The sequence below is a fragment of the Pyrgilauda ruficollis genome, unplaced genomic scaffold (assembly GCF_017590135.1).
Source record: "Pyrgilauda ruficollis isolate IOZ18807 unplaced genomic scaffold, ASM1759013v1 scaffold286, whole genome shotgun sequence".
Taxonomy (NCBI): domain Eukaryota; kingdom Metazoa; phylum Chordata; class Aves; order Passeriformes; family Passeridae; genus Pyrgilauda; species Pyrgilauda ruficollis.
Window position 1 is genome coordinate 1 of NW_024524222.1, and position 11,847 is coordinate 11,847.

General features: G+C 45.0%; 1 long non-coding RNA gene across 1 annotated transcript; it reads left to right on the forward strand.

Moving 5' to 3' along the window:
* The first annotated feature begins 44 nt into the window (after positions 1–44).
* On the forward strand, positions 45–2,364 carry LOC121356136. The gene is made up of 3 exons (XR_005955511.1): positions 45–719; positions 856–1,003; positions 2,232–2,364. It is a non-coding gene; the product is annotated as an uncharacterized LOC121356136 (long non-coding RNA).
* Positions 2,365–11,847: the final 9,483 nt, after the last annotated feature.

Sequence of the window (11,847 nt, forward strand, 5' to 3'; positions counted from 1 at the left end):
GGGGAGCCTTCAGGAATGGCCCAGGAGTTGCTGTGAATCTTGACTTTTCTTTCCTGACTCGGCCGCCGTCTTGAGTGTTTCTGGAGCTTGGCCCGGCTTCTGGTCCAAGGGTCCTGGCACGTGGTTGCTTGCGCCCCCCCAGATGTGCACGCATGCAGTCCCGCTCTCTGTCCACAAGGCGGCAGCAGTGCCGCCCTTCCCTCGCTCGGCAGCCGGCCTTCCCCCCCGGCGCCCAGCGGCGAGGGGCCGGGCGCTGTCGGGGGAGCTGCAGTACCGCGCTCTGTCCACGAGGCGGCAGCACTGCCGCCGGGCGCTGCCGGGGGGCGGGCGGAGAGCGGAGGCGCAAGGTGCCCGGGAGCCCCTGCCGCCGTTCTTACGGTTTCGGGGCACAGCTCGGTTTTCTAAATCAAAATGTTATGGCATTACTTTCAAAACCTTTGGATGTCCCCTCAGAGTTTTATATTCCTGTATATGATAAAGTAGATAGAAAGGGCATATTTCAAAATGAGTTTATAAATAAATTCCAGTCAATGTCTACCAAAAATCAGAGGCCCTGAAACACAAGAAGCTGTGCTGCAGGACCTGGTGGACTTGGTGTGCCCCTGGTTGTACCTACTCAGGTGTTCCCCTGCTGTGCTGTTGGTGCTGCATATCAGAGCAGTAGGGATGGACAAGTCCAGAGAGCTGGAGCCGAACCCCACTGAGCCGTTTTGGAGCAGGTGGGTGGAACTGAGGCAGAGCTGCTCAGGGGTGGTGGTAGGAACTGAAGCCTTCGCAGGGGAAGGTGTTTGATCATCACAATCCCCTCTTTTTCCTATGACAGCAGCTGTTCTTGGTCATTCCTGTTGTTTGCAGGGCGTAACAATTGCCTTGGGTATTTGCTACTGGGACTAGTGAGATCCTTTTCCTGATCCTGAGGGGAGACCTTGAAACAGAACTGTGAGAAATGAGGATGCTGCAGCTGGAGCAATGGGAATGGAGAGTCCACGGTGGATGTTGTCTGGTGAGTCTCCCAGTGTCCCTGATCTAGTGCTGTGCTGTCACCAAGTCACTTCTTTCTGATTTAAACACTATAAAGGCACTGAAAGTGTACCTTGGAGTGAAAAATGCCAGTAGGAAGCTTCATGTTCCCAAGAAGCCTACTGAGCTGTGGTTCTGGGGCAGGAGTGTCAGTGAAGTGACGTCTTCTGTGCCAGCCGAGTAGTTATTTTCCTTGGAGATCTCAGGGTCAGGATGAAATGGTGCTCATGCCCCACTGGGAGAGCACGGAGCAGGATCAGTGCTGTCTCTTTCCTGCTCTCTGCACTCCCTCAAGGATAACCTGGAGTGCTCTGGCTCATGGCAGTATAACCTGTGTGTAACAGCTTCCCGTGCCTGCCTGTGCAGCTGGGACAGTCACAGAGTGTCCCATGGAATCCCTGAGGTTGGGAATGCCCTTGGAGACCGGTGGGTCCAGCTGCTGCCCCAGCACTGCCAAAGCCAACCCCGTCCCCAAGTGCCACATCAGGAAGCACCCACTGAGTGGCACAAATTGGAGTGAGGGCTGCAGGCACTGACAGCATCGCTGCTCACTCCCAGAATGGCTCCCTTACCCCCTCCCTTCTCCCTAGACTTCTCAGATAGGGTGATTGGTCCGGAGAACACAAGGTGCAGGGGGTGTAGCTTAAGGGCAGACTTGGGACCATTTTGCTGCAGTTCAGGGAACCTGTGCCCAAAGCACCTTCAACTCCTGTGTGCTCAGCTTTTCCTTTGGGTTTTTATGCACCTGTAAATAGATTTTGGGATCAGTCAGTAAATTCAGTGAATTGTCCCAGCCAGGGACCTTTTTGCTGATCTAAAAGCAGCTTTTAACAGACCCAAGGCTTGCAGTATTTTCCTACAGCAGGGTGAGATATGACAGATTATCTTGTTCAGTGATGTCCACGAGGGCCAAGTCACCTGGGACAGCCCTTGCCGTTGTTTTTTGGCTCTCAGTGAAGTAGAAGTCACCTGGCTTTCCCATGTGGCATTGACTGAGGCTGTGAAGTGCAATCCAGAGCTGGTGCTTGGGGCTGTGTGTTTGGTGTGCAGACAACATTCCAGCCTGTCTGCTCTGGGGTTGAATGTGCATTTCCTCAGTTACTTGGACTGGGAAAAGGCCAAGAGGGTGGTGGGAAACGCTTTTCTCCCAGGCCTGGACAGCCTCAAGGCAGGGATGTTTTTTTGAATGTTTGTTGTCTTTTGTTTTCCAGCCCAGGGCTAAGCTGCTGTTCCCTGAATTGGGATGTGGAATGAGGAGGTCTCTGTTGGGAGAGTGGGAGAAAGTGACACACCTAACTGGTGTCGATGGGCAGAGAAATCTGATATTGGCAATATGTGTTCATGTGTGTTTAATCAATGCAGCGGTGCCAACATGGCTCAGGCACCGGTAGTTCAGGACAGAGGACAAGGGGCTGACAGACACTGGCACTGGATGCTTGGGCACGGCTGGAGATGAGCAGCCGGGCCTCCTTCCAGCCTGTTCTGGGTATGGATTTGGGTCCTGTCTGGCCACAGAAGCGTGTGGCAGCTGGAGACTGGGCAGGTTTGGGGGCTGTGCTGCCCCAGCCTCTTTAGTTCTTGTCTCTGGTTAGCTCCTTTCAATGGGAAAGCATCCTTGCTTGGCTGGTTACTCCCTGCAAACAACCTGAGGTTCCTCCCCATTGGTGTGACCCAGTGGCACTGTCACCTGCCCTTGTCACAGTTGGAGAGCGGAGCTGCCCAAACCATCCCGTGCCCGCAGCCGGAGCAGCCAGCAGGAGGAGGCAGCCGTTCTTGGCCGGGAGGTGAGAGGCCCGGGGCTGCAGGTGCAGGCTGCTGGGAAGGGCAGAATTCTTCCCAGGGAGAATTTCAGCTCCTCACAGCTCTCGGCGAGTGCTGCATGGACTCCGGGCTCAGCCGGGTAGGATGTGGGGGTTGTGTTCATGTTCCCGGGAACTCTTTTCCCAACTGTTGGGACTAACTGCCTAGAGAATGACATTTCTGATGGCCCGGTCCCACCTGTGTCCGCTGGAAAAGGGCGGGGGTGAAGAGGCAAATGCCACAGATCCATAGGGATGATGGAGTTGTGGTGTCTGGCTGTGCCGAGAGGAACAGGATTTCAGAGAGACGACGCTGGCCAGAACTTCCGGGCAAGAACCTAAGGAAAATGAGAGTGGGATATCCATGGATAATCTAGCCATGAGAGGGCAGTGAGACACAGCTTATGGTGAAAGCTTTCAGAAATTACTTCAAAATTCCCCTGACCTTGCTCCACCGTGGAATAAATAAATACAAAGGTTTGCTCCTGCTCTTGCTGGGGGGAGAAATTAATCCAAACCCAAGATGCTTTTACAGCACAGGTGGGAAAGATTCTAAATATAAACAGGACAGCTCTGTGCGTGCCTTGTGATTGCAGTCATAATAGATGTGTAATATCTATCACACACATCCTATGTAATAAGCACTAAATATATCAAATATTTTAATAAATATAATACAATATCAAGTTTTAATATATGTTATTTATAAAATATTATAAATTCATGTTATCCTATTACAGCTTATGCTTGCATTGAATATATAATATTTCCCTGCCAGTTACTGGAGGAGAACATCTGGAGTCCGGTAACTACTGCAACAGGTACCCAGAGAGGTTGAGGGAGATGTTCCAAACTGGAAGGCCCTGGGAGCACAGGGCCCTGTGCAGGTCCTGGCCCAAGTATGTGACTGATCTTTGGCGACTGGGAGCACTGCAGCCACCCAATAAAGTCTAAGTAGTTAGTCCTAAATTGCACATGCCAAGCAGGTTGCAGAAGTCTTCTGCCATGTGTGTTTCTCTGATGCATCTCAGGTGGTTTGTGACGTGAGTTGTCATTGAAAGGAGGAAGGATAGAGACGTTAAAAGATCAAAGATTTGGTGTCAAATCCTCCCTGCTCAGTCCATGCCTGTGCATTCCCTTTGTGCCCCTCTACTCTGTAAGCAAATTAGCAGGGTGATTAAATGCAGCTAAGGTGACAATATTTAGAGTTTCCCAGGTCTTATCCTCCAAGCCATACCCAGGTAGATCTCCAGACAGACTTTGCAAGGCTGAGCACAGGATGAGCTCCCGTGTGATCTGGACTAACCAAGCAATGAGGTCAGGGTAGGATAATGGGGCAAAGTGAGCTCTGCTACCATGAAATGTCATGTTGATAAATGCAACTGCGACGTTTTTTATAAACAAAATTAAACTTCATTTGCTTCACAGTAGCTAATGTGCCGTTAATTCAAACCTCACAGAACTCCTCACTGGACACAGTTAATAGTCAGCAGTACAGATAGGCCAGGCTTTGAAAGCATTTAATATTCACTGAAGTGCTGCTTGTATCCAATTATAACTCACTACTTGCCATCTTAATAATTTAAATCTGTCCACTCTTTAGAGAGGAAAAAAATGCACTAATCAAAGACATGAATGCACCTTTTGCTTTTGACAGCATCAAATTAAAACTAAATGGTAGATCTTGAATGAATTACTTTGAAAGAATAAAGGCATTAATGAGGTAATTTCATTATAGAGGCTCATCCAAGCCTATGTGAAAACAAGGGAAGTAAATGGAGAGGAAAGCCGCCGAGGAAATTAGGGTTCCTTCCACACTAATTAATGTTTGGGGGCATTTAGTACAGGCACCAAATTAACTGCTCCAAAGAACGCCATTGACAAAAAAAAAAAGACATTGTTGCCCTGCCATGTAATTAGAAGACAGTACAAGCAGAACACTTAATGAGTATAAAGCCAGCCTTTAACTTACTCTGCCCAGCTTCTGAAAACATGCCTTTGTAGAGGCCTAAGTTTAAGGAAGCACTGGGCGTACAATATAGGATTGTTTAGGTCCTTCTGGTCGCTGAGCTGTAAACAGGTAGCTCTGAATGACAGACTCTGAGACTCCTGGGAGGCCTGGCTTCCCAGAAAAAAAAAAAGAAAAAAAAGAAAAAAAAGAAAAAAAAAAAAGAAAAACAAAAAAACAATGCAGAAAGAAGCAAAAAAAGGTGAATAGACCCAGCCCGGCAGAGCCAGCACAGTGAATGCTCACCGCTGTCTTAAGTGATTACATGATGTTGTGCCACCCCCTCTCATTGAGTTATCTTTACACTGATTTTGTTTCCTCTAATTGAAGCTGATGAGGTGCTAATTGGTTGCTTTTTTAAAAAAGCACTACTTAAGCACTGGCAAACAGAGTAAGACAGCGTGAGTGGAGTTAATGAGGGCTTAGCAAAAAAAAAAAAAACCAAAAAAACAAAAAACCAAACAAACCCCCACACCAAAAAAAACCAAAACCAACCATCCTCAAAACCCAAACCTAAATCAACTCCTGTTGTTCGAAACTAAACCGAGAAGGGAAATGACTGCATGAGGGAAATAGCTATGAGGGTTTGAGTTTTGAGAGAGAAAGGGACAGTTCGAGCACTAAATGAATTCCCACACTTTGGCCAGCGTCCTTGGCATTCTTTTTTTTTTTTTTTTTTTTTTAATTTAAAGTGCTGCCATCAGAGTATTAAACCTGTTGTCACTACACCTGGAGCCAGAGGTCCTGCCGTTGCCATGTGCGAATGCATTTCCTAAAAAAGGCTAGCATAACATTAAATACTCTGTATTTTCCATGTATTCTGTAGGTGGGTTGATACCAGCTCCTGGTTTTCAAGACCAGTTCTGTAGTTTCCCAGCTATTGAGAGTATTCTGAGTGCTAAAGGAGGATACAAAAAGGCCTTGCTCTATTGCTGGTGTTGCCTGGCAAGACACAAAAATAATAATTCTGTGAGTTTTTGAAGGCGACACTGCCAATCCCTGTGTTAAACACAATCCTCTGCTGTTGCTGAGGGTTTTTTTTAATATCCAATCTAGGCACACATGTGGGCACAGGATGCTTTTTCAGGCTGTTTGTCCAAGTAAGCAACGCTTTAAGGGCTCCAGGAAGAGGCTGCCCTATGATGACGGATTCAGAGTCTCTGGCACTGGCTCAGGCCCAACAATCGACTCTCAAAATTCTTTGAAATCCAGCAGCTTAGCGGTTTCCTATTGGACAAAAAGAGCCAAGTGGAAACTCCTCCAGTCAGCTCAAGAAGACAATGAACTTTTCAGTAAGACAATTTTGATTATCTCTTTATGTAGAGGAGCAATAAAGTGGCAGGGCTCCTCCTTTCTTCACTTCTTTTTTTTTGCCTGTGTATAGAAAAGTCAATCGGTACACAAACAGCGAGTTCCTTGGGTTTGTGTTTATGCTTGGTAACTTAAAGCTCTATTCACGTTCTAAACCGGATTCTTTTCACTTTAATGCATGGTCACTTATTTTCTTTTGGTTGTCAGGAAAACAAGGGATCTCTTGCTGGCTGCTAGAAAGAAGTTTCCTAGAGAACAAAGTTACAACCAGTTCCTCCAAACGGGTGCCCATAGCCATCCAGCTATAAAACAGCTAAGAAAGATGCAAAACTGGTAAACCCTGCTTTTTCCTGCAGAGGCAGAGAGCAATTCAGTGGTTGCAAAGCTCCTGGGGTGCCATGTGCCAAATCACCTTTGTAATCGGCGTTGTCTTTGCTAGAGTAGAGCATTTTGGTTTGTTTCTGGTGGGACCTGATTGCATTTTCAGACCATCTCATCTGGTGCTCTTACCATCAGGGGCCAATAAACCTCATCTTTGACCTCAGAGGGAATTTGGCAGCTATCGGTGCAGGAGAGGTGGCAGATGGCAGCGTATCCATCAATTGCTGACATAATAAAGCTGGAGAAAGCAAGCAAGAAGAGGAGAGGCTGGGAAGTGAACCCCCCCCCTTACCTGTCCTCTTTCCTGCTGCTTTGTCTCATAGTCTGAAAATGGCTTTTTCTCAATTTTGGTCGCTCTAGAAATGTTAGTGCAGTAAGAATTCATATGGGGTAATGTTTAGTAGGTTTACAAATTTAGTTTGGATGCAAAAAACACAAGGGGTGACAGCAAGGAATTTGGTGTGGGTGTGTCAGTGTGTGTCTATTTTCCCCTGAGTTCCACAGGTTTCTTCATGGTAATTCCAAGAGCTCTTTTCAGTAGAACTCAATTGAAGGGGACTTCCCCATACTTCTTCCTTTGGTTATCAAACCCTTTGAGAACTCCTTCCTGCTCACATACAGAAATAGAGAAAAGTGGCAGTGATGTGCTTGCACTGAAAAGAAATTGTCTGGATGGTTCTCTGTTCATCAAGGGATGCATTAGGGATCATGCCCTATATTGCCCTCCCCACTGAGACTGGGACATATAGAGCTTTAGAGAAACAATAAAGGACATGGGAACTTGGGCAGAGCTGAGGGAAGATCTAGAGTCAGCAGAGAAATGTGCTGGGGAAAGAAATCAGCAAAGGTAGGGAGGGGAGATAAAACAAGGGAGATAACAAAAGTCTAGCAGAGGTGAGGCTCAGAGTCTGGGGGCGACATCTGACAAGTGACAAGGACTTGTCACACAACCAGAAGAAAGGCAGCAGTGAGAAACGGAGTGGTTCAAGCTGTGCCGAGAATCACATGAGCAGCCCGTCCAGTGCCTGCACTCCAGAAGCCAAAGTTCAAAGGCAGGGATGCTCCCATGGTTTTTATGGCTCACTTCTGGGTCATTCTATTAAAGAGATTCTAAATTTGACAACTCCTAATGTTCAAAGAGGTTTAGATAGTTTTAAGTCTGTTCAGCTCATCCCTGTATGAGATAAACATGAATGGCCCTATTGTTCATTTTAATAAAATTCAAATAAAAAAGAGCCATCCAGCACCACAGAAGGACATGTTACAAGGGGGTCTGTCACTGAAGAGGAAATTGAAGATGGTAAACCTTGATTCCATCTCAGATGGCCTGACTCTGGACACTGTCAAACCAGTAACTGCCACCTTGAAGCTTCTGTGGGCCAAAGTTGGATTAAGGCATTTGATTTTCCCAAGCATGTTGAGCTTTTTGCAGTTCCTTTAGTGGATTTAGTCACCCAATTGATGCATCCTTTTGAAATCTAGCTTTTTTTATGACATGGGCTGTGGAAGGCACGATGCCCTTTAATTTATGCCCCGCTATTATTTGTAAGATTTACCCTTGATCCAGGAATAATATCAAATTATGTCTCAAAAAAAAATCAACCAAAAATCCTGTAATGGCATCCTCAAAAATCTTGTGTAGAGAGGCTACGGCCTTGTTGGCCCTCTCGCCAGGTATTTGGCAGTTGGAAGAAAAGCAAAATATCCCCTCATATTTTGCATAAGTTCTCCTTGCCACTGTTGAAACCTTTAACTTATTTAAGGCTATTAATTTTTTTTTCTTTTTTTTTTTTTTTCCCCTAGCTACCTGTGAGCAAAGAAGGTAAATTCTCTTCTGGATGTTTGTTTGTTAGCTTGGTTTGGGGTTTTTTTTGGTTGGTGGCTTTTTTGCGTGTTGGTTTGTTTTTGTATATTGTGAGCAGCTTCAGTTTTGCCAGCTCACCTTCAGCACAGTTACTCTTAACTGGAAGTCCTACAGTTCCTGTTTGAGAGAGCGGAGTGTTTCAATTTCCACTGTGCCTAATGTAAAGTCACCTGATTTTTTTCCAAGGCTACACAGACGAAAAAGAGGGATCAGCTGGCCCCTAAAATTGCCCTGATTTATACATCCACATATTTTGAAAAAGCATAGCACAAAATTAGACGTGCCTGTGTTCCTGCCACAAGAACACCGCAGCCTTACAGAATATCCTGTGATTGTCCAAAAAAAGCAGAGAATGCCGTTTTGTTTTAAAGAAAGCTTTGAAAAATGCCTGTGCAATTTTTTCTGTCACAGAGTTATGATCCAAGTGAACTGAGAAAGCAGCAGGTATTTAATGGATCATCTCCAATTTCTGTTCTCTCTAATATTCTTCAAGCGCAGTAATTTCATTCCCAACTGTTCCTTACGGCATACAGAACAAAACAATGCAAAAATCCATTTTGAAAACGTTAACTTGTTTTGCTAAATCCATCTATTTTGCTACAGATGAGCTGTTTGACCATTTTATCCGTGTGCATGGTATTTGTGTGTGAGATTTGCCCTGTCAAATGCCCCGGGGGATTAATTCCCAGAGTCTAAAATCCCAGGAGTGGATTGCGTCCGGAGCTCTAGGAAGAGCTGTCTTTCTTTGCAGTATGCTAAATCCCCCAGGGCGGTTCCACAGGCAGCAACCTCCGGGCAGGACTAGCCTCGGGAGGAAAGGAGCACACAGCACAAGGTGAGTGTGTCAGCAGCGGCAGCTGACGCAAACGGCGACACCTTCACACTGGGAAGTCACGAAATCCATCAGTGCTGACTGAAGTATTTCGGGCTTGTCAAGCGTCATTGTTTTGGACTTATCCTGGCCTCACTTAGCATTTTCTTCAGTATTTGTCTCATAAGTAGCCCTGTAGGCATTTGTTTTCTCTCATCAAATCATCAAATGGTAATGCAGTTGTTAGTTCGCCTTGCCCAGTTCGAATACATTTTGCAGCCAGAAACCATTCCCAGTTCATTAAGTGCCTGACCTCAGCATTAACACCCCCTCTGCTCGGGTTGCCTTGGAAACAAAGCTTCCTGTGCGTAATCCAAGCTTATCTAGCTCTTTATCCTACATGTGACCCTTAATTACTTGCTAAATTAGAATGGTTTTCTGAAAATCACAAGAGGAGGTTAATATGTTCTTCCAGAGCTGGTCAAGCTAAGATGACACCAAATTCACAGGGAATTCAAATTCCATGATCCCTGAAGGCGTCTCTTTCAGAAGGAAGATGAACTTTCCCAATGGGAGGCAGTGTGCCATGATAATGCTCCTGTCACTCACTTTCCTTGCCCTGCTTGTCCAGACCCAGCTTAATGCAGTGCGAACAACGGAGTAAGTAAATATCAGGTTGATTAATTACGGTGCAAGATTCAGTAACCACTTGTCTTCTGTAATTAACATTGTAATTGAAATTAAATAATACACTTTCACACACAGATTGCTGGCCTAGGAGGAGGAGCAAGGGAGAATCAGCAAGGCTGTGACAGGGAAATGAAGCACAGAAAAACAGGGCTCAATATATTAATTGTCTTTTTTAAATTGTGGTACATCTTAAGAAATTCTTCTGTCAAAAAAAAAAAAAAAGGTTTTTTTTTTTTTAAAGGCTGGATTGATGATCTTAGAGGTCTTTTCCAACCTTAATAATTTTATAATTCTAAAAAGAGAATTTGTTACTTCCAGATGTCTTGGAGTAGAGATTAAATCGGGTTGGATTGTTGAAGAATGGATTAAAATTTCTGAAAGCCCACCTTCCCTTCACTGATTTGATAAACAGAAATAACGAGAAAAGGTAAGGCTCTCTAAGATGCCCAGTGCTTTTCCTATCCATTGTTTCCCGGGGCAACTCAAGGACATTGAGTCTTTGGCTTCAATGAGTGGCTTTATAAAGCTGTGCTAAGGCTCCAGTGCTAAGGCATGGTCTCAGGAAAAACCAAAAGTAAAATCCTCTGTGATTTCCACACAGCATTTAATTAACTGCACATATATTAAAGCATAGACAGTGCAAAAAACCCAGTCTGTTTCAGCATTTCCATCTATTGTGACACAGAAAATACTTCTGCCTGTGTGCAAAGGCTTGCTTTCAGGGACATTTATAAAAATCATGGATTGATCACTGAGATGGGAGGAGACCAGACAGGTCTTGCGTTTCTACTCAAAATCCTCAAGTTCAACACAAGATACCTCAAAAATTTATTAGCATAAGCAGTGGTTCTCCCCACACTTTTTAGGAGTTCACTCACTGGAGCCTCATTTGTTTTCCTTTTTTCTCCCCTGCCCTTCCCACTGTGGGCTTGTTAATGTGTCCAAATGCTCAGAGCTCTGGAGGCTGAAGGAGAGATTTGTAGTTACTGTGTGTTCACAGGGGTTTTGACTTCCCTGATGAGACGTATGGGAAATATCAAGGCATTTTTATAAGAATAATGATAGAGAAATTATACTAACTACTTCCAGGCAGAATTTGAGACAATGAAGGGATTTAATTTTTTGTGATTGTACAGAATTGTGATTATACAGATTATCAGCCTGCCAGTGCAGGCAGTCCCTGCCAATCCAATTGTGTTTCAGGCCAGTGGGCCATTTTCTGAGCCTTCATTTCCCTGTTACTGGGTTTGAATTCAAATGTAATTTTCAGGACAGAATTCAAGAAGTTCTTACAAATAGGAAACATTTTTCTTTCCTCTAGTGAGCTCATGTAACAAAACAATTTGAAGAGAGGTACCTTGAAGAGTCTAAACAGCTAATATCTATAATTTTGGGAGTCTCTGGATGTTTTCCTGCATGTCACAGTGGATTGGAGGGCAGCTTTCCATGCCTGCGAAGAAGACACTTAAAGGAGTTTCCATTTTCCAAGGAGGTTTTACAAATCCTCCATGCACAATTGCTAAGACAGCGTTTATGCCAATGCCTTTGCAAGTGTCAAAATTTCGGCCTGCTTTCACATGTGTGGGTGAGTGGTTAAGAGGGAATTGTTTCAAGGTTGTGCTTTTGGGTCTCTAGTCTCCTTCAGCATGGTTCCGGTATTTCATAGGCATAAATTCAGAGGTTCCTGGCAAATGGAGGAAGCAGACAGGAGAGGGCCTCATGCTGCTGTGTTTGGACCTCTGATGCACACACCATTTTATCCTCCTGAAGTAATTCCAGAATTTACCTCGAAAATTACTTTCTAGATCTTTCAAGAACAGAAAAACAGATGAGTTTTCTGTGTCTAGAAAGCTGCCAAGAAGAGGCTCCCAATTTACTTGACATCTCCCACATATATGCTCTAAAAGAAGCAAAATAGATTCATAAATGAGGGATGGTTTAGGATATTGTTGGATGGAAGACA